We start from the raw sequence: 19,598 nt of genomic DNA on the forward strand, positions 1-19,598 counted from the left end.
CCGCCAAGTAACTCAGGGTCCAGTAGCAGGACGAACACGTGTGTGCCTCCAGGCAGCAAGGGCAGGTTCCAGCAGTGGGCGTGGCAGGACGAATGAGCCGGTAGCTCCACCCTTGAGCAGGCAGGTTCCAGGCTGGGGGGAAGGGAGGCCACAGTAGACCAGGCTGCTCTGCCTCCCAAGTGCTGGGATTAAAGGCGTGCGCCACCACCGCCCGGCCCGTTATTCCATTTCTTCCTGAAAAGTAAGAATTAGAAAATTTCTCCATGGAATGAACTATCCACTGCTATTAGTCACTGATAAAGAACACAGAGTAAAAATGGCATCCATGATACAGATAAACATCATTCTTTCTTATGGATCATCACTCCTAAGTTTAACCAACTCATAGACTCATGCCTTTCCACCCATTAGATCCAACACTGGAAAGCACAGGTATTTTGTTTAAATAAAAATGTTTTTCTTATGCTTCAATTATTCATTTGTTTCAGAAAAACAACAGAATCAGGTTCAGAATGAAGGCTTGGTGTTTAAGAGCATTGGCTATTTTTTTCAGAGGACCTAGGTTTTGTTCCCAGCAATCATGTGATGGCTCACAACTGTCTGTCACTTCCTTTTCAAAGGATTTTATACCTTCTATTGACTTGTACAGCGAACAGTCATACCATCAGTGTCCGGACATTCAGTCAAACAGAACACTCATGCTCATAGAAGGAAAATAAATAAGTGTTGAATATATTTTTAATATAATGACTGCAAAATATGCTACTTCAATGGCAACACAAAAGATGTGGGAGTAACCAAACAATCTGAGTTCAGGCCATGTCATATGAGGTACATGGTGCAGTAGGATAGAAAGATATCCTGGCAAAAACCCAGAGGGGTGTGTGGAGAGAATATCTTGAGTCTATATGGATGAGGCACCTGTCAGTAAAAATATCACAGCCTATAGCTTAGGCAGAAAGTAAGATGTGGGACATATAGGAGGCAGAAAGGATTCTGGGAGAGTGCCAGGTGAAAGATTCATCTGGGAAAATGCGACAAGACAGGCAAATTGTACTTGAGCACAGGTAGCTAGACACATGGCAGAATGTAGATTAGAATAAATGCGTTATTTTTTGCTATGATCTAGTCAGAGAACCTTGAAATATGTGCAAGGTATTTGTAAATATATTTTGAGTCTGAGTCTTATTTCTGGGATCGTGGAGCTGGAAGGAAGGACCAAACCTTACTTCTACTGAGTTGGCTGCCTCTGCCCAGATGAGAAGCAGCAGAGAAGTGAGCAGAAAATAGGGTTTATGTAGTTATTCTTGGGGCAGGGTACATACTTTCCAGGGATTGGTGAGGATCGGTGGGATTTCAAGTAGGGCCTTTAGGCCTTAAGGATGATTAGAGTCTTCTGTGGGTAGAACCTGGCAGTTGGATGTGCTCAGGAAAGAGGCCTGGCTGCTCCTGAGCCTCTATGGGTTTATACCCATAACCAATATGGCTTACATGGCAAAAAAAAAAAACAAAAACAAAAACAAAAAAGACCAAAAACCCAGAGGCTAGGTAGCCAGATACTTAGATTAAAACCAATGCTACATAACTAAAATTAAATACATAAATAAATAAAAGTAACAATATAATTATTTCTTATGAGATTCTGCTGTACTCATCAATCAGTACCTTATTCAGCCACCATTTTCTCCTGCAGCTGATGGAAACAAATACAGAGACCCCCCAACCAGTCATTATGCAACCAATGTGTGTGTCCACCCCCCGGTGGAGTGTGGTCAGTGGCTTAGATGCCCACCCAGAGCTGAGTGGGAAGCGTCCAGCAGCCCTCTCACATCTGGCAGCCCTCCCACATCTGCCTGCCCAGTGCATAGGAGGAACTCTGGCCAACCGTGGGCTATCCTTCATCCCCCTTTCTTCCCCTGCCCCATTTAGTTCCCTCACCAGAATCTCACTGATCTGGGGCTAATATGACACACTGAGATATGATCATAGTGTGTTATCATGGAACTCAACCTGGAAGAAGAAACCACCTCCCTAGGCAGGTTAGAACCCAATTGTCTGGGCAAAATTCCAGAATGAAATTTGCATACTTTACATATCTTCATGGCTTTTTTTTTTTTACATTCATGTACCTCATATGACATGGCCTGAACTCAGATTGTTTGGTTACTCCCACATCTTTTGTGTTGCCATTGAAGTAGCATATTTTGTAGTCATTATATTAAAAATATATTCAACATTTATTTATTTTCCTTCTATGAATGTAAATTATGTATGTATTTACATACATACATTTTTTTACATTAATGTCAGTTACTGAAGTAACTGACAGTTACTGAAAGTAACTGACATTAATGAAGAACACATTAACGTGGAATAACCATTGAATAAACTAATGGATTCCATACTTTGTCTGTAACTTCTTTTCCTCATGTTCCTGGGGATGGAATCCAGGGCCTCAAGCATGCTGTATTTATCCTATGACCCTGTGGTACACTCCAGTCCTATATTCTTTATCCTCTCCAGAGCCCTGTAGAGTATTAGTATCCCCAGATATCAGGGTAAAGGAATGGAAAGGGTCAGCACCATCACAGAATGAATGACCAGGTTTCCAATATGAGAAAACTTATTTCCACTGCCCCCTGCTTCCTAGACACATGGTTTTTATGAACTTCTAGAATGGCGGCCGATGAAGCTGAATGTCCAAGTGGGTCAGAAAACTGATAAACCTCAGCTGTCCTCTGTCTGGACTGAAAACATGGCCTTGATATCTTGTACAAAGGTACATACTCAAAAGAGAGCGGTGTCCTCTTTGTGGGATTATAACCCCCTCCACAGACAATAGTATATTTCTTTTAATCCAGTAGGTGTCAATGTGAAAATTCCAATTTTGAAATGTGAAAACGCAGACTCACAGTTAAACAGATGTCTCTAAGTTTCTTCCCTCTCTCTTCTCCACCTTTCTCTCTTACTTTCTCCCTCTTCATTTCCTTTCCTCTTCTCCCCTCTCATTTCTTAGATCTCTCCCTCTTCCCTTTACCTCTCACTCTCCCCTCCCCTATCCTCTGCTCCCATCTCCCTTCTCCTCTGTACAATGCTTCCTCATTCTTCTAGAACCTGTGGACCTTCTCCTATTCCTGCTCATCGCTGTCATCTTTGTCCTAGTCCTGATTGTTCTTCTGTTCTTTCCTTTCTTCTTTGTTTTCCCTCCCTCCCTCCCTCCCTCCCTCTTTCTTTCTTTCTTTCTTTCTTTCTTTCTTTCTTTCTTTCTTTCTTTCTTTCTTTCTTTCTTTCTTTCTTTCTTTTTTTCTTTCTTCCTTCCTTCCTTTCTTTCTTTCTTTCTTTCTTTCTTTCTTTCTTTCTTTCTTTCTTTCTTTCTTTCTCTTGTCTCTTTCCTCCTGCTCTTTCTCATCTTGCTTCTCTTCTCTTTCTGTTTTTTCTCCTTCTCTAGTTTCTCCTCCCTCTCCCCCTCCTCTTTACCCTGTGTGTATACATCCATGTCTCTTGGTCTCACTCTCTCTAGATCACTTTCTTGCATAATATCTTATTGGGCAGAGGAATTCATGGGAGAAATGAGTAGGAACAAGAATCAAGCAATGAGTTAAGTCTATTCAGATCAACCATTGTGAAGAACAAGGGACAACATGCTAAAACCAGGATCTTCTACTCCCTATAGGACAACATCTAGGGTATACAAATTTATTATAAAAGAAAATAGGATGATTAATTGCTTTTTCAAACAAATATCTGCTGAGGAATTTATAATAATATGACATCAGAAACAAAAAGTGATGACACTCATATACAGTGTTTGCTGTGGAATTTCTTCAATCTCTGGCTCCTAAGGTCACTTCTTGAGAGGTTGTCTTAGAACACCATCAGTGGTGTCACCATGTCTTTCAAGAGCAGCTGGTGATTATAAGAATATTCACCTTACAAGGAGGCTTTTATAGCAATTAGTTAAGACATTCTGTACATAGATAATTTTTAAATAGTTTTGAGCCCTAGAGCATTTTTAATTGTATCTTCCAGACCTGAATTTCACATATTCACTGTTCATATTTATGGACACACACCACTGTGGAAAATTCAGGAAGCATCTTTTGGTATCCATTATGGGAGTGTAAGTCTACACTTGAAAAGAAGATGGTCTGGGTTAGATGGGTCTGTGAAGACAAAAGAAGCTAATAATTCCAAGTGAGGACAGCCACCCATGTCTGATCTACCAAGGCAGGCAGGCCCAGGGAGCTTCAGCAACTGACCTCTTCCATGATTTTGAAAATCATTTATGTATGTTGATGCTCATTTTCTGTGATTATTCATTTGTGTCCTAGACACAAAGGGCCAAATTTTGATTGGGCATAGTATATTATTCAGTTGGGCAAAACAGTAAGAATTTATGCAAATGACCTGATGGGTATGAAGTCACAGGAGACTGCCTCACACACCAGCACTCCCAGTATCTGAGAATAAATATGACTGATCTCTCAAAATCTACAAATAAACCTTTTGGTTGTGCCTTAAACATCTCACATTCCAAGATAAGCTGCTTATTCTGTGTGCTTCAGTCCTTGAAAGTGAGAGGATAATTCAGAAGACCTCTCTATGCAAGTTACCATATTTCTTTGAAAACCACAAAAGTGTGTTCAGCATGTGCACGCACTTGAAAACAAACCTTGAATGTAGGAGCTCTTTCGGCTTGCACAAAGGAAGTGCTTCTTCATACTTACAAAATGCAATCATTAGAAAGAACTCCTGGCTTATTTAAAATAGTTGTACTTATGCAACTTTTAGATTCATGGTCTCAATACCATGTTCTCATACATCCTGCCAAGCTAAGATACTCTACCAAGAGTCACAAAGGATTGGAACTTTGAGGAATTACTTTGAGTAAGACATAAAATAAGAAGGAAGAGCTGTAAAAGCCCTCGGAAATGCTCCTTTCACTCACTGTTGACTGTGACTGTTCACTGACTGTTGACTGTGTGTGCCCAGAGATGCTGATATGGATGGATTGACTCTGTGCAGAGCAAGATTTAGGCAGGATGATTTTAAGAGACAAAGAAGAACCCACCATCAGGGAGGTCCATCTGCTTACATGAATCCAACCTAATGTAAGAAGCCCTGGTTCTTCTTGTATGAAAAAGAGTTCTTCCTCATTGTGAGCATAACAAAAACCTGGGCTTCCTTTCTGGAGAGGAATGATGATGTAAGGTGATACTCCTCTCTGACATGCCAAGGGAAAACAACTTGTCACAATTTCCTGGAGGTCTCAGCCCCTCCCTCACAACACACATAAAGCCCAAGGCCACTCCAATGGGTGACTCTCATCCTTCACCCTGCCCTCAGGGTTTCACAACTTTTGGGGCTCTTGTGCTTTGATGGATGCTACATAATGAACAGATGCTGAGATGAACCTGAGATGTCCATCTTGGCACATCCTGGGCCTTGGGTCTTCCTTGCAGCAGTCAGCAAGTCTTCTCAGGATTCTTGAGGTGCTTTGATAATTATTTCAAGTCTTAATAGAGTAGGCTCTCACACTAGGACCCAAAAGGGATTGAACCTTTGTTTTCCTATTAGAGTTTGTCAACAGGCCTGTCTCCATGCCTCATGCTTGCCTGTCTGCCTCTCTGTGGCCCTGTTTGCTGTCTGCTTTCTTTGCCTTAAAGACAGTGTGTCATTCTGTCTGTGAGGCTGGTTAGAACTAGCAGGAAGCCTCCAGCCTCAGTTTGCCAATGAATTGAATTACTGTTAGTAACCACCACTAGAATGAAAATTTCTAAGGATAGCATTGAAACAAATTGTTTAATTCAAAGGATTCTGAAATGCAACCAACTACCACATCATCAAATTTAAGGTGGCCAGGTCTTGTTACCAATGGTTCCTTCTGGAGGGTGTGATATGTATGGACTCAGGCCCTGGATATGTTCCTGAGAGTCATGGGAATCAAACAGGGGAAAAACAACCTCAGACCTGAAGGAGTTTTTATATCATTACCAGGGTTCCACCTAAGATCTCATGTCATGATTCCTTTCTTGGTGTTTTTATTGCTGAGGTGAGGAATTTCTCACATAAATCCTGAGGGAGGGCCACCTGGCAGTGCAGTGGAAAAGAGAGAAAAGTCTGAGGTAACAGGACCCAGTGTCCCTGAGAAGAACTAAGCCTAGCAGCCACGGAGAGAAGTTATTGGGAAATATTGCTGAAAATCTGGCAAGACAGTCAGGGTGACAAGACAGGAAAAGACAGCACTCATCACAGGAAGTTCTGTTACCACAGCAGAGGAAGTGGATCCATGGAAGCAGAAGACTGGAAATGGCAAGAGAGTCAACATACTCTGTGGGGCTCAGTGTTCCACACTTGAGACACCTGTCTAGCATCTCTGCCTTACCTTACTGGTGAGCTTCAGTCTCCTTCCTAGGTGGGTGACTCAGATGCAGTGGGGACCATGACTATACAAGTCTTGTCCAAGTCAGAAACCTGTGGTGACTTACCTGGCTTTTCCATGGAGCCATTTTATCCAGTCTCCGTGGCAGCTGCTAATGTGCTTCATCACAGCTTCCTTTCCTGAGAACATCTCTGGTAGGCTGAAGCTTGTGGTTGGGACTAAAGAAGGTTGAGCTTCCTTGGATGCCAGTGGTGCACCGGGGCCCACCTTCCCACTTTTGTTTTTCTTCAGAACAATACAGTTGTCCAAATGGTAAAGAAACTCAATCGGAAAATCCTGCTTTTACAAAAATTACTCCCCTGTTGTCCAAGAAGGCTGCCTTCCGGGCTAGTTCTTCTTCTTTCTTCTTCTGCAGGAAGAGAAAGGATTTAGGCTAATACTTCACATCTTGGAAGAAAAGTCTCAGCACAGAGATAAAAAGTGTAGTTTGTACAGGTCTGACATCTCAGCATAGAATCTTAACCCTGGTGTGGTGAAAAACACCTTATTCAGTTCCTATATATCTTCAGTAAAGCTAGGTCTCTTTATTTTATTAGAGGCTTGAAATGTTAAAAATATTTTGTTCTATAAAGTATGATAAGGAGATGAATAATTATGATCTTATTTTGTAATTTAGATGTTTATATCATTAAAGTCTGATGTGCTCATTCGACATTAGCATGTCCCTATAGACTATGAGAAATGAGGAGTCAAATACAAATTTTTAAAAGGCTTTTTAAGTTTAAACAAGGGAATTGTCTAATTAAGGAGACAAATGCTGTATCATATCTTTGAAAGCTTTCCCAAGTTAGGCAAAGGCATATATAACAATGAGAATTAAGTGTCCAGACATTACAGGAATAAAGGCTAACTTTCCAAAAGACAGGACATTTGTCTGTTTTAAATAACAAGGATGCAGGCTAATCAGGGATTAACTCCCCAAAGGAGCTGGCAACTTTGCAGGGATGCAGGATCCTTTTGGCTGAGTGTTATAAGATTTTGCTAAATTGCCTTTGTAGAAAAAACAACTTCTGTCAAGGAATTATATTTTATCCTTATGTTCATGCACAGGACCAGGAAGCACAGTATGAACTTGAACATGTCCAATAGAGAAAAGGCAATTTTTAAATAGAAGCAAGATGTGCAATTTTGAAATCAATTATGAAACAGCTATAAAGCAGTGAAGTATTTTGTTTGTTTGGTTGGTTTTTGTTTTTGTTTTTTAAGGGCTTTGTCCTTAGTTTCTAAAAGACAATAACTATTGTTATTAGCTTCATTTATTATGCAAAGTTTTCTTGTGTGAAGAAATTTTCTTTATAATCTTTAATAGTTAAGGTAGGTTGATTGAGGAGTCATGAATATTGTTGTGGAGGCTGAAAGGAAGCTCAGTCCTGAGCTGTCTGGGGTTCTCCACTGCAGATGTTAGATAGACCTCCATTGACAAATGGATTGGTTGCCTAAGGCTGTTTAATTACCTCTATTGTCTGAGGGGCTTGCGGTAGGTCCCTCACACAGTTTCCCTAGTTTGAAAAGATTCCTAGCTGGGTGTGGTGGCACACAGGCTTTTAGTCCCAGCACTTGGGAGACAGAGACAGGTGGATTTCTGAGTTTGAGACCAGCCTGGTCTACAGAGTGAGTTCCAGAAGAGCCAGGGATACACAGAGAAACCCTGTCTTGAAAAACAAAACAAAACAAAACAAAAAAGATTCCTGTATTATTAGGAATTATAATAGTACCAGATAAGGGAGTGCTGTTTTCATGAAAGCAAGATTTGCATTCTTTTTCTCAATGAAATCCTCTGTAACAACTGGGACAAAAGAAAGAGGTTTGTTTGGGTTTCTTTTCTGAGCAGGAGTCAGGAGCATTATATTTTATAGAGCCTCCTGTCTTATTGGGACATTGCTTGCTGAAATGTCCAGTTTTTTTCTTTGAATAACTGTTAAGCCCAGCCTGCTTCATTAATTTTTTTTCTTTCCTTGATAAGTAAGATTTTTGGACAGTGCTTTGATCTTTTGAGGTTGTTGTAATGGGTACACCTTGAAGATATGAAGTAGCAACCTTAATAAAGCCATCTTTAGCTAGGCAGGCTCTGGCTATTTTAAACCAAGCATGAGGAATCACAAGCAATTTAAATGGTAGGGTTCCCATAAGAGATCCTTCTTTGCTTCGTTATTCTCCATAATCACTAGGAAACAGTCTTCAGATTTACCCTGTTGCTGGGCAGCAAATCCCATGGGCAACTTTGGTTTCTTTTCATGTTTTTCAGGGTGACTTTGGTTTAAATGCAGCTGCATGGTCGGCCACTTATGTTTATGGTATTTTGGTACTTTCTTTTCTGAGTCAGATTCCTCCTGTGAGATTGATTATTCCTCTTCTGCTTCATCACTATCCTCTCTTGAGCTACCTTCCTCAGACAGACTTCTCTGTCAAGGTATAAACATTGTTCTTATAGTCTGAGCGAGACCATAGTAATGGTGTCCCCTCATGAGGAGGTAAATCTAATGTCTCCAGAGCTCATACAGCACTTTTTGTCATCTTCCAATGCTTTCCTAAGCACATTCCAAATAGCAAACACTGTAAGGAGTATGTCTTTTCCTCCATTCTCTGTAAACCAGTTTTTAATATCTAACTCTACTTTCTCCCATGTGTCTACATCTAAAGTTCTTCTTGCTGGAAACCAAGGACTGAATGATTATAGAAACTGCAGAACATCAGTCAGCTGGCTAGTGCTAACCTTCATTAAGAGTATATTTAATAGCATCTGTGAAGAACTGTCTGTCTGTAGATTCCTTTTATCCCATCCTAAAAGATGTACACAAAATGAACACAACCCAGAGCTGATGCCTCCTGACTTAAGATAGTTGCTCATAGCTCCCAAGAGAACAGCTAGGCACTGATGGCACCTAATATCAGTCTCTGCTGATGATAGTAGGCAATTAATTCAGAATTGATGCCTCCTGGTATAACTTGGGTACAGATGGTACCCAATATCAGTCTCTGCTGATGGCAGTAGGCAATCTCAGCTCTGATTTCTAACCCTCCTTAACCCAGCACTTCCTGACTGAGGGGTTTGCAAGACACAGTTGAGAGTCCTGTCTGTGTCAACTTACCTTCTTCAATGCCCCTGTTCAAGGCACCAGTTTAGATGCAGGGAGCCTGCCTGGCCTGGAATAGGTTGAAATGGGACACAGAGTCAAATGCAGCTGTAGCTTTAGAGACTGATGGGCCCTGCATGTTCTAGCTCTCTAATGATACTGAATGCTTGCTGATAACTTATAAAAAGTCCTAAAAATTCTCTTACTTATTCTGGGGGTTAAAAATTGCTGGCTTAGGCTATTAACACCTGTAGCCTAACAGCAGGGGTTTAAGTAAAGCAGCCTTTCTTCTATTTCTGACTGTGGGGCTCTAACTCCCTGCCTGCTAGTTGAAGTTATGGAATAAAAGGGGGGGGGGACACTTTGAAAAGTGATTTTTTTTTACCTTTATTTCTAAGTTCGCTCTAAAAAGTTTTCTCTTGCTCTCTAAAAAGTTCACCAAAAATGTTCTCTAAGAAAGTTCTCTCTTATTCTCTAAAATGTTCTCTCTGCTCTCTTCTCCTAATCTTGTTCTTTCCTCCTGCTCTGATGTAATGATAATGCCCTTGCTCCCAATGATATGTGATGAATTATTTCCTAGTCTTTTGTTCATTTTCTGGGAGAACAGATCACATGCTTTTTCCGCACATCCTTTTTTTTAAACAAAGTCCACTATAAGTTCAAACAAATACAAATAATAAATTGAATAAAAAGTTCACAACAGAATATTTACATGAATATTCATTAAGAGTGATTATCTGACTAAACACTCATTATCTGTCACTAGCTCTGCAGGTTCATGGAGAGTTAAAGACCATAACTAAGTCACTGAAGTTTTGTATAGATAAACCCAGTGAATTTTATCTTCTGTACTTATGCTGACAATAAATTATTAGTTCCCCTTTTATGAGCTCTGGTTAATTGTTTTACAACCTCTTGGAATGTGATCTAATTTGTAAATGTCTGCTACCTATCTCAGAAGCAGTTAACTTGAAGACTGGTAGAGTTCTTATTGCAGTTTTGACATCATAAAGGACTTACTAGCAGTCCTATTATAAAATATCTTAATAATTACTAATATACTTTTAGGAATTCTTGTAGGATCATCATTAATAATTAAGAAATCATCTATTTGTCTATAAAGCATCACTACAAGACAATATATATTCACTGTTCTGTGGAAATCTCCTCACAAAGATGGACTAATACCTGGTGATTGTTATATATATTTAATAACAGGAAAAGGTTATTAAGAGCAGGAATCTACCTTGGAATATACCATCCTCAGCCTTGAATAAAGAAACTAATCCATCATAACTTTACAGTCCAGGATAGAACCATTTCAAGAAGATCACCTGCTAGGTTTAGCTTCTCCTAGATGGCTCCTGGCAATGAACATAAGAGCAGAATGAGTGCAGGAGTCTCAGGAAAGGAGATAGAAACTGCAATTTCTCACATGAGGAGTTCATGATAGAGCACAAAGTTATCTAGGTCATCTGTCATTTTAAAGAGGTTTTTCCCTTTAAAAGCTCATTGTAAGAAGCCAATGAAAAATTATTGATTTCAATGTTCTGCCCTAGAGCATTTAAGATTTGGAACTGCTCTTGGGTAGATCAGCATGTCTTCAGATGGTCTAAGACAGTAAAAAAGAAGACAGGAAACATCAAAACAAATATCCTGTCATCCTGCCATTCCAACTGTCAAGCACATCATATGTGTATGTCTGTGTGTGTGTGTATGTGTGTGTGTGTGTGTGTGTACTCATATACATCTCTCCCTAAATCAACTATATCAAATAAAATACCACACCTTGTCATTCAGCTTAATAAATTTAGTAAACAAACCCAACTTGAGATCACCTTATTATGGTAGTAAAGTGGATGAGTTAGAACTAGGAATTTCTGTGCCCATTAACACCATAAGGCACAGGAGTTCTCAGGTAGCATTTAACTTAAGGAGCAGTCCTTACAAACAGCCTTTATAAAGATAAAGCTATGAGTAGTTTTGCATACATTGGACAGTTGTGCATATGCACAAACCCAGCAGTCACCACAGAGTTTTTTCCTGATATCAGCAGGGAAACTGGGGAACATCTCAGCTTGGAAGAAACCCTATTTATGACAATGCAATCCCAGCTAAAGAAAAAGCCTTTGTGATATGGACCCTTAGAATTTAATTAGTATTCAGGATGCTCATGTTTTCAAGAGCATTTGAGCAATAATGAGGAAATAATAATTAAAACTCAGCTTTTACTGTATATGGATTTTAGGAACTAAGGCTGAGAGAGAATAGGCTAGAAATCTTTGAGAACTATGAGCACCTCCAACCTCAGCATTGCAGAAGCCTGTCTTGAATTTTCTGGGGAGTCGTGGTGTTTGAGGGCAGTCTGAGGACTACCTGATCAACTCATTGACCTGTTTTCTGTTATCTCACTGGCAATGTAAAGGAAAATGTTATATGACCACTTGGGTGAAGAAAGTGTCAGTAGTCTAAACACAGAAAAAGACATTGGGATTTAAATATGCAACATATGATTGCATGCACATTATTTTTACTAGCAACTTTAATGAGACTTATCTCATTTGTTATTTCAGTAGAAAAAGGTCCCTAATTACCTAGACTCTGTTAGTCTGAGTGCCTAGGTATCACAAAGTTTCCTACTGTCAAAAGACGTTGCTTCTTTGGGAATGAATGTTAATTTATGATAATGTATGCATTGCTAAAGTAAGAACTACCGCAACATCTCAAATTTGCCTCCATTGTAAATCCTTAGAGAAAAAAAGGATTGATATAATCCTAGTTTTTCAATTAAAATTACTTGTCAGTGTTTTACTCTGCAATGCAGATTGTGACTATCATCCTGCTTCATTCACTGAACTGCAGGATTAAAAGCTTGGATCTCCATGGCTACAATTGCTCAGGTGGAATACCTGAACAAACAGTCCTGACACTGACACTACTTTTAGAGAGTTTGTCTGGAAGACCACAGCAGGGAACACAATTTCTCTGTGTCCTACACAGGAAACACAGTCCCATTCTGACCAGAAACCCCAAGTCCATGAGGGTTACACAGTGATTCATGAGTAGGACACAGCTCCCTAGCCAGGCAGGTCAGCTAGGATAATCCTGCTCATGGAGGGTTGGCAGATGTGACAGCCATTTTCCTCACATTTTAAAACTACTGATGAAAAGCACTAACACTCAAATGCTAATGTGGAAACTGAGTGGAAGTGGAGGATGGCTGTCATAGTAAAGCATTTTGGCTATGAGTGCTCCTGTCTACACCCCAGCTCTCTCTCTCTCTCTCTCTCTCTCTCTCTCTCTCTGTCTCTCCTTCTCTGGAAAACCTGAAAAAGTCAGAAACTCCATAAGTGTTTTCTCTACAATGTGTTCTTCTAAACACTCAACCTCTCAGTGAGCCCAGATGCCAGCCTTTCAGTTATTCCATTATGGAATGTGAAGATCAATTTAGTGGAAGAGGAAATGCTCTATCCAAAACCATAAGCCCAGATATATCAGGACCAAGACTGATGTTAGGGCACCAGATTATACTTCTGAACTTCCTCATGCTTCCATACACTGTCTGAACTTCTCAAAATATATGGGAAACTGAATGTAAAAATGTTTAAATTCCTTTTCTTACCAGACATTATTGTGCGGGCATCTGCCAGTCAGTCAACATGAAAGCCACAACTGGAAAATTGAGTATGATTATAGAAATAACAGAAAGAAAATGCAAGAGACAGATATGAGAGTACTACTTGTCAATACCTTGCCAGTAGCAAGTATGTTTTCTCAATGTTGTTTTTAAAATCAAGCAATAGAAAACATGACCAATTCTAGGAAGTTAAACAATGACAATAAATCCTTATGTGTCAAAATGAAGGGATGCAGTATCTATGGTTGACAAAGACTGTTTTTCTCAGACTTAAGTCTCTGAAGAATGTATGCATAAGCAGAGGAACTTGGCAAGATATAACGCATGTCTTAGTTAAATCAAAGACAGATGTCAGCAGACTCATTCATGATTAATCATGAGCAACAAGTCAGCCAAAGTTAACTCTGGATGTGCTCCTCACATGTCCTCCCCCCCCCCATTTATTTATTTATTTTTTATCCGTACAAGCCAAAGCTCTCTCAGTGATTGATTCAGAAAGACTGTGCCTGTCACAGGAATCTCCTCAAGAAATGTGGACCTTACTCATCATTGATATATGAATACTAGCATTCATGCCCTTTCTTTGGTTGATCCACCATCTATAAAGGCCAAGCACCTTCTCAATCACAAGCAGAAAGTTGTGCCTGTCTTAGGTTGTCATCTGAAAACACAGCTTTTACCCATCGTTGGCATATGAATAATCTTGTATTCATGACCTGTCTTAGGTTGAGAAGTCTTTCACGACAATCTTACCTATCATTGACTACCAACTTCTGCTAGGGATGACATTGGAGCTTGAATTTATGTAACTTTGGTTTGACACCCGTAAAAGCTCTGATGATTCCTCTCATAATAGGTAGTAGACATGCTATAAAAGGATCATAAGGCCAAGTCCAGCCAAGACTAATAATAGAGTTGTAAATGAGGATCATGAAGGAAAAATAGCCTGTAACTTTTCAGAATATCATTTGCAATATTAGCAGTGTAAAAAGACAAAGACTTTGCATTTCTTAAACTTAAAACCTCCTTATGCAGGGTTTATAAATCTAAAGAAGTAGTAGTAGCATATCATATACTTTGAAGGTGCCTTTTTACTTTGGTCCAATTATGCTGACTCTTATATATTTTTGGAGTAATCCATAGATATTGAGCATGACATTCCAAATGGCTTCTGACTTTTATTCCTTGATCTTCACAATGTCATATAATGCATTAATTCTTTGTCTTAGTCATCTATCTAAATCCTCTTGTATGCTCTGGGCATTGTTTACATTTTCAGAAAGATAATTAACAAAACTAGCTGTTTCTGCATCTTGTGCTAAAGCTAATGCAGTAGTATGAGCTCTGGCTTTAAATGTTATAAGAGCAACAACACCAGTAATGACAACCATATTTTTGCTCCTTGCTATAGTATCATCTAATAATTCTATACTTCTAAACTTTTTTAAAATACCAGAGTTCATGTAAAGGTATAGGAATCATAATAAAAACTGGTTGATATACTACCATTAGAGGTTGACCATCATACAGTACAGAAACTACAAAGGACAATTGAACCAAGAAACACTGAATTCATTATCAAACCCTAAAACAAAGACAATTGCTACATCCACTCAAGTAGTGACTCCTGTCACAGGTTTAGAAACCGGGAAGCAGTTCCGATGCAAAGAGTTTCATGGAAACTTAGCCTCCTGGAACCTTGGCATTCCCATAGCATGTATACTCAAAACCTGTCCCCGCATTAGTCTGGTGTATAGATCGCTGTGCTCCTTTTCAGTATTGTTTTATTATAAGTGCCTTTAAGGGTTGATTTTGACATATAGCTAAGCCTCTGCCAGTGTTCCAATGTCCTAGAAAGTCCTTGAAGCCGACCCTGAGCTTGGAATTCAGTAAGAATGTCACCTATTCAGTAATGTTCAAATTTACTTCTAGTAGAGACAGTGAAACTAATCAGGCATTACAATTACTTGAATAGAGCTAGAAAATCTCAGGGCTAGGCTACATAGTAATTACTTAGAATAGCCGAGTCACACCCCTACACAGGAATACACAATGGCCTAGGAAATAGGTGGGTTATGGTAGTATTTTTCATGAAAGGGTTAGTAGAACAGAATTCCCCTTGTGCAGGTTTTTCGCTAGGCCCAGAGGAATAGCATAATCAGGTAATTTACTAAAGGACCCCTGGTGGTGGGCTTAACAATAGACTAGCATTGCATCAGAGCATTCACCAGGTTCCTGTGTTTAGCTGATCTTAGTTAAGGGTTGTTCCTATTTTCAGTTATAAACACAGCCTGGCTTCTGCCATCTTTTTATGTATGCATTTTCATGGTTTTGTGTTGATGTACTTAGGCGGATATATTCACCTAGCTTTCTTGTTTTTCTTCTGTATTAAAATTCTGATGTTGTTTGGAAAAAATGCATTCAGATACATACTCTTTCTGTGTCCATGTCTGTTTGTCACTCTCCATGCCAACTCCTTGCCCACCTGTAACCGGAAACCCGAACTTTCCTGCAGATCGAGGACCCAACTGAGGTTCGCCCACAGCAGACAATAATCCCAATTAATAAAAGATTAGGTGGGGTAACACAGGATCTTACATTTACCTTAACCCTAGCACCTGTTCCATTTTTATCTCCAGGAAACAGCATCATACAAGGCAGCTGCAAATTTTTAAATATATGTGTGAAAATGTCCAGAACCAGCCCTCCAAATGCCTACTGTCATTTCCTTTCTGTCCAATATTACCAGTTCATGCTTGAGTCAGAATACCTGGTCCATTAAAGAAAAGAGTAGAGTCATCATAACAATGTTTCCATTTGATTAATTTTTTCATAGTCTCTGAGTTCTCTCTCCTGTAAGGTCTAAAAACCTTAGACAAAGCAACATGTGGAGTCTAAGTTTTTGGCATTCCCATCTTAATGTTTTGGACAGCCTTAGAAATATTCTTCTTCCAATTTGGAGGGTTCATAGGAGCACATATATCCGTGGTACTATTTATAGTAAAACATATTGGTAGGCTTTGACCCAAAGCACTGTAACTCATTAATTTGAAAGATATTTTTACCCTCAGACCAAGGAAATCCTAACAGTTGAGTATTATTGATCACTGTAATTCATTAATTTGAAAGACTTTTTACTCTCAGACCAAGGAAATCCTAACAGTTGAGTATTATTAGAGGTCACAAGTACTTCTGACCTTGACATTACAGAAAGATGTAACAAAGATGGGTCAGGAAAATATGCCCAGTACAGCTTCACTGTTGCCACCATTGGAGTAGTAAGCAATATCATGGTCTGCATCATTCTTTGTATCAGCATCAGCATGTCTCACCAATCACTCTGATAACCACCTATGCTCCTTTAGCATTGTGTGAAAAAACACATATTTGACCTCATCCCCATAACCATACAGGGTTGGACACATGCCATGAATATTTCAGAGGATCTTTTCATCTAACAAAAGCAAAATCATGTTGGGTTTGAGGATGCCAGAAATGTTCAGCAGCTGATCCAGCTTTTCCATCCAATGTCAGACAATTTAACCTAGAGCATGATGAAAAAATGTTGTATGGAAGACTGTATACTTTACTCCTTTTTAATCTCTAGTAATTGTTATTTCAGTACTCCATGAGATATTTCCATAGGAAACATTCCTTGCCCTTTTGGATTATAGGGAATTCTTGTTATATGGATAATATTGAATTTCTTATAAAAGCTTTGAAAGGCTTTTCTAGTACATCCAGTGCCATTGTCAGTTTTCATAATTTTAAGGATGCTTAAATTAGTGAATCATTTCAAGGAATGAGTTATACATGTTTAATAGCTTCTCCTGTCAATGTTAACACACAGATGTATCCTGAATATGTATGTATTGTGATATGAATATACTTTAGCTTCCTAAAGTAAGGAATATGAGTAATATCCATTTCCTAAAATGGATTAGTCACTAATTCTCATGGATTCACACCATAATTTTGTATAGAAAGATGATGTGGGCATTGAGAACATTATCTAACAATAGCTTGAGCAGCTTCTTGAGAAATTTTAAATTGTTTTCTTCAACTGTTGCTATTTTGATGATGAAGAGCATGTAATCATTGAGCAATCTCAAACTTTGTTAGAGAAATGGCAGCAACATGAGATAATATATCTGCTGCTAAATTTCCCTGAGACAGGGAGCCAGGGAGGTCAGTATGGGCCTTGATGTGCCCCATACAATATGGATGTGTTCTGTTCCCTATTCTAAACTGAATTTGCTGAAACAATTATAAAATTAAACTATTAAAGCTATTAAAGCTTTTTCTTTCTCGATGAAATAAAGATTGGAGCTCATTTTTCATCCAGAATGAGTGAGTTCTTTCTGCACTGGTACTTGGTCTTTTGCTCCAAATGCATATGTAAGTATAGATGTGTGTGTATTAAGTATGTAATTATGAAATAGTATGAAGTTGGGCACAACTGGTTTGAATTAAAATGTATAAATGTGTATTCTGGAATCTGTAGATGTAAATTTATAATTTATGTGAGTTTAATCCATATCTGCTTGTGTAAATCATTTTTCTTCTGTGAGCATGATTCTCTTCTCCTGGTTCAATAAAAGTTCATTGCTCCAAACTTCTCCATAGCCTGACCAGCAAGAGGCATCTGGACAAAAGGGAAAAGGCTCTAGCAATTAATTCTTTACTTAATCTCCTGCTGTTTCAGGATGAGGTGCTAAGTGCCAGAGACTGCAGTTTCTGGTCTCAGAATACAGAAGGCAGGTCAGCTACAATAACATAATAACTTAGACTTAGGTAAGTAAACTTATTATTACACAGCAACCATAAGTATCTCATAAGACAAAAGTCTTACCCTCTGCTGATGCTCTTCCTCCTCCATTGCTTCAATGAGAACTGACAAGAAAGAAGACTCCTCGGGGTCTAACCCCCAGCAGATAATGATTATCGATTTTCTTGAAAAATTAGCAAATACCATAGGCCAAACATCCATATTTTGATAGAGCCAATCAATTTAAAATTTAGTAAGAGGCACAAGGATTTCATTTGGATCCTTCCTAAAAAATATTTGTGTGATTCTTCCATATATAGTTGCACTAATATGGCAACTGCTTCATAGTAAGGAGTGATTCCTTTAGCAGGAGAGACTGGTATATGTACCCAGAGTTAGGGTCCACTCTGCCACAACACCACAATAGGTGTATATGAAGTGGATAAATATATGCTCCCCATGGTCTAGTATAGTCAACATAATGAATTACTTGTTCTATAGCATTACTGACTATAGATTATGTTTGATGTCATTCCTCAGTTATAGACCATGGAGATAAAGAATCATAATCTCCTTTTAAGATATCAAATAGTGTCTCTAATTCTCCTGAAGTTATCTTTAAGAATGGTCTAAGCCATTTTATATCTCCTAATAGTTTCTGAAAATCATTTTAAGTTTTTAATCCATCTTTTCTCAGCTGTAATTTTTTAGGTAAAATAGTTTTGGGACAAAATTCATGTCCTAAATACTTATAGCAGGGGCTCACTCTGAACTTTCTCTGGAACAATAACCAACCTTTTTTCCTTCAATGACTGTTATAATTGGGCATAGACTTGTAGCAAAGAGTCTTTACTTTTGTCAGCTAACAATATATCATCCATATAATGAACTATATATACATATACATGTGGATATAAACATCTAATCATGACAGTTGTTTGAGCTACAAACTTTTGGTATGAATCAGGTCTATTAGTCATTCCCTGTGGTAAAACTTCCAATGGTATCTCCTCGTAGGTTCTTTAAAGTTGGTAAATGGAAAACTAAAGGCAAATTGTTTGCAATGTTGGGGAAAAAGGGGAATGATATAAAAGTTGTCCTTTAAATCTAGTATAATCTTATAAGTATTAGAGGGTATGTATAGGTAGGTATAGGTGTAGGCAGAGAGCATAGGTAATCTGGGTTGCAAAGCCCCCATTGATTCCATAGTTTCATTGATCTTTCTTAAATCTTGTAAAAGTCTCCACTTCCCAGATTTCTTTTTAATCACAAATATAGGACAGTTCCAAGGAGAATTGGAGGGTTCATTATGACTGATGTCAATTTTCTCCTGCACTAGCTGTTCTGCAGCAGCATTTTCCCCCCTACATTAAGAGGCCATTGTTCTACCTATACAGGTGACTCATTGATCCAGGTAATCTTATAAGCCTGGTTTGCAGGTTGGTCAGTGACTTCTAATGAAAATCCCACAACTTGGTTTGGGATCTCCAAGTTACATGTATAATAGAGTCCTTTCTGCTCTGACTCTGTACTCCTAGACCTCCTGTTGGTAAAAAGCCCTGGTTGAATGGTTGTTGTTGAGACTCTCAGGAGACAGCTATATCAGGCTCCTGTCAGCAAATGCTTCTTGGCGTCAGCAATAGTGTCTGGGTATGGTGTCTGCAGATGGGATGGATC

The 19,598-nt window shown here is 38.9% G+C and overlaps 1 pseudogene; it reads right to left on the reverse strand.

Annotated features, from left to right (window-relative positions):
* The window catches only part of LOC110297940, an 83,312-nt pseudogene extending 74,597 nt beyond the window's left edge, over positions 1 to 8,715 (reverse strand).
* Between the last annotated feature and the right edge of the window lie 10,883 nt (positions 8,716 to 19,598).

The sequence above is a fragment of the Mus caroli genome, chromosome 7, assembly GCF_900094665.2.
Source record: "Mus caroli chromosome 7, CAROLI_EIJ_v1.1, whole genome shotgun sequence".
In the NCBI taxonomy this organism is placed as follows: domain Eukaryota; kingdom Metazoa; phylum Chordata; class Mammalia; order Rodentia; family Muridae; genus Mus; species Mus caroli.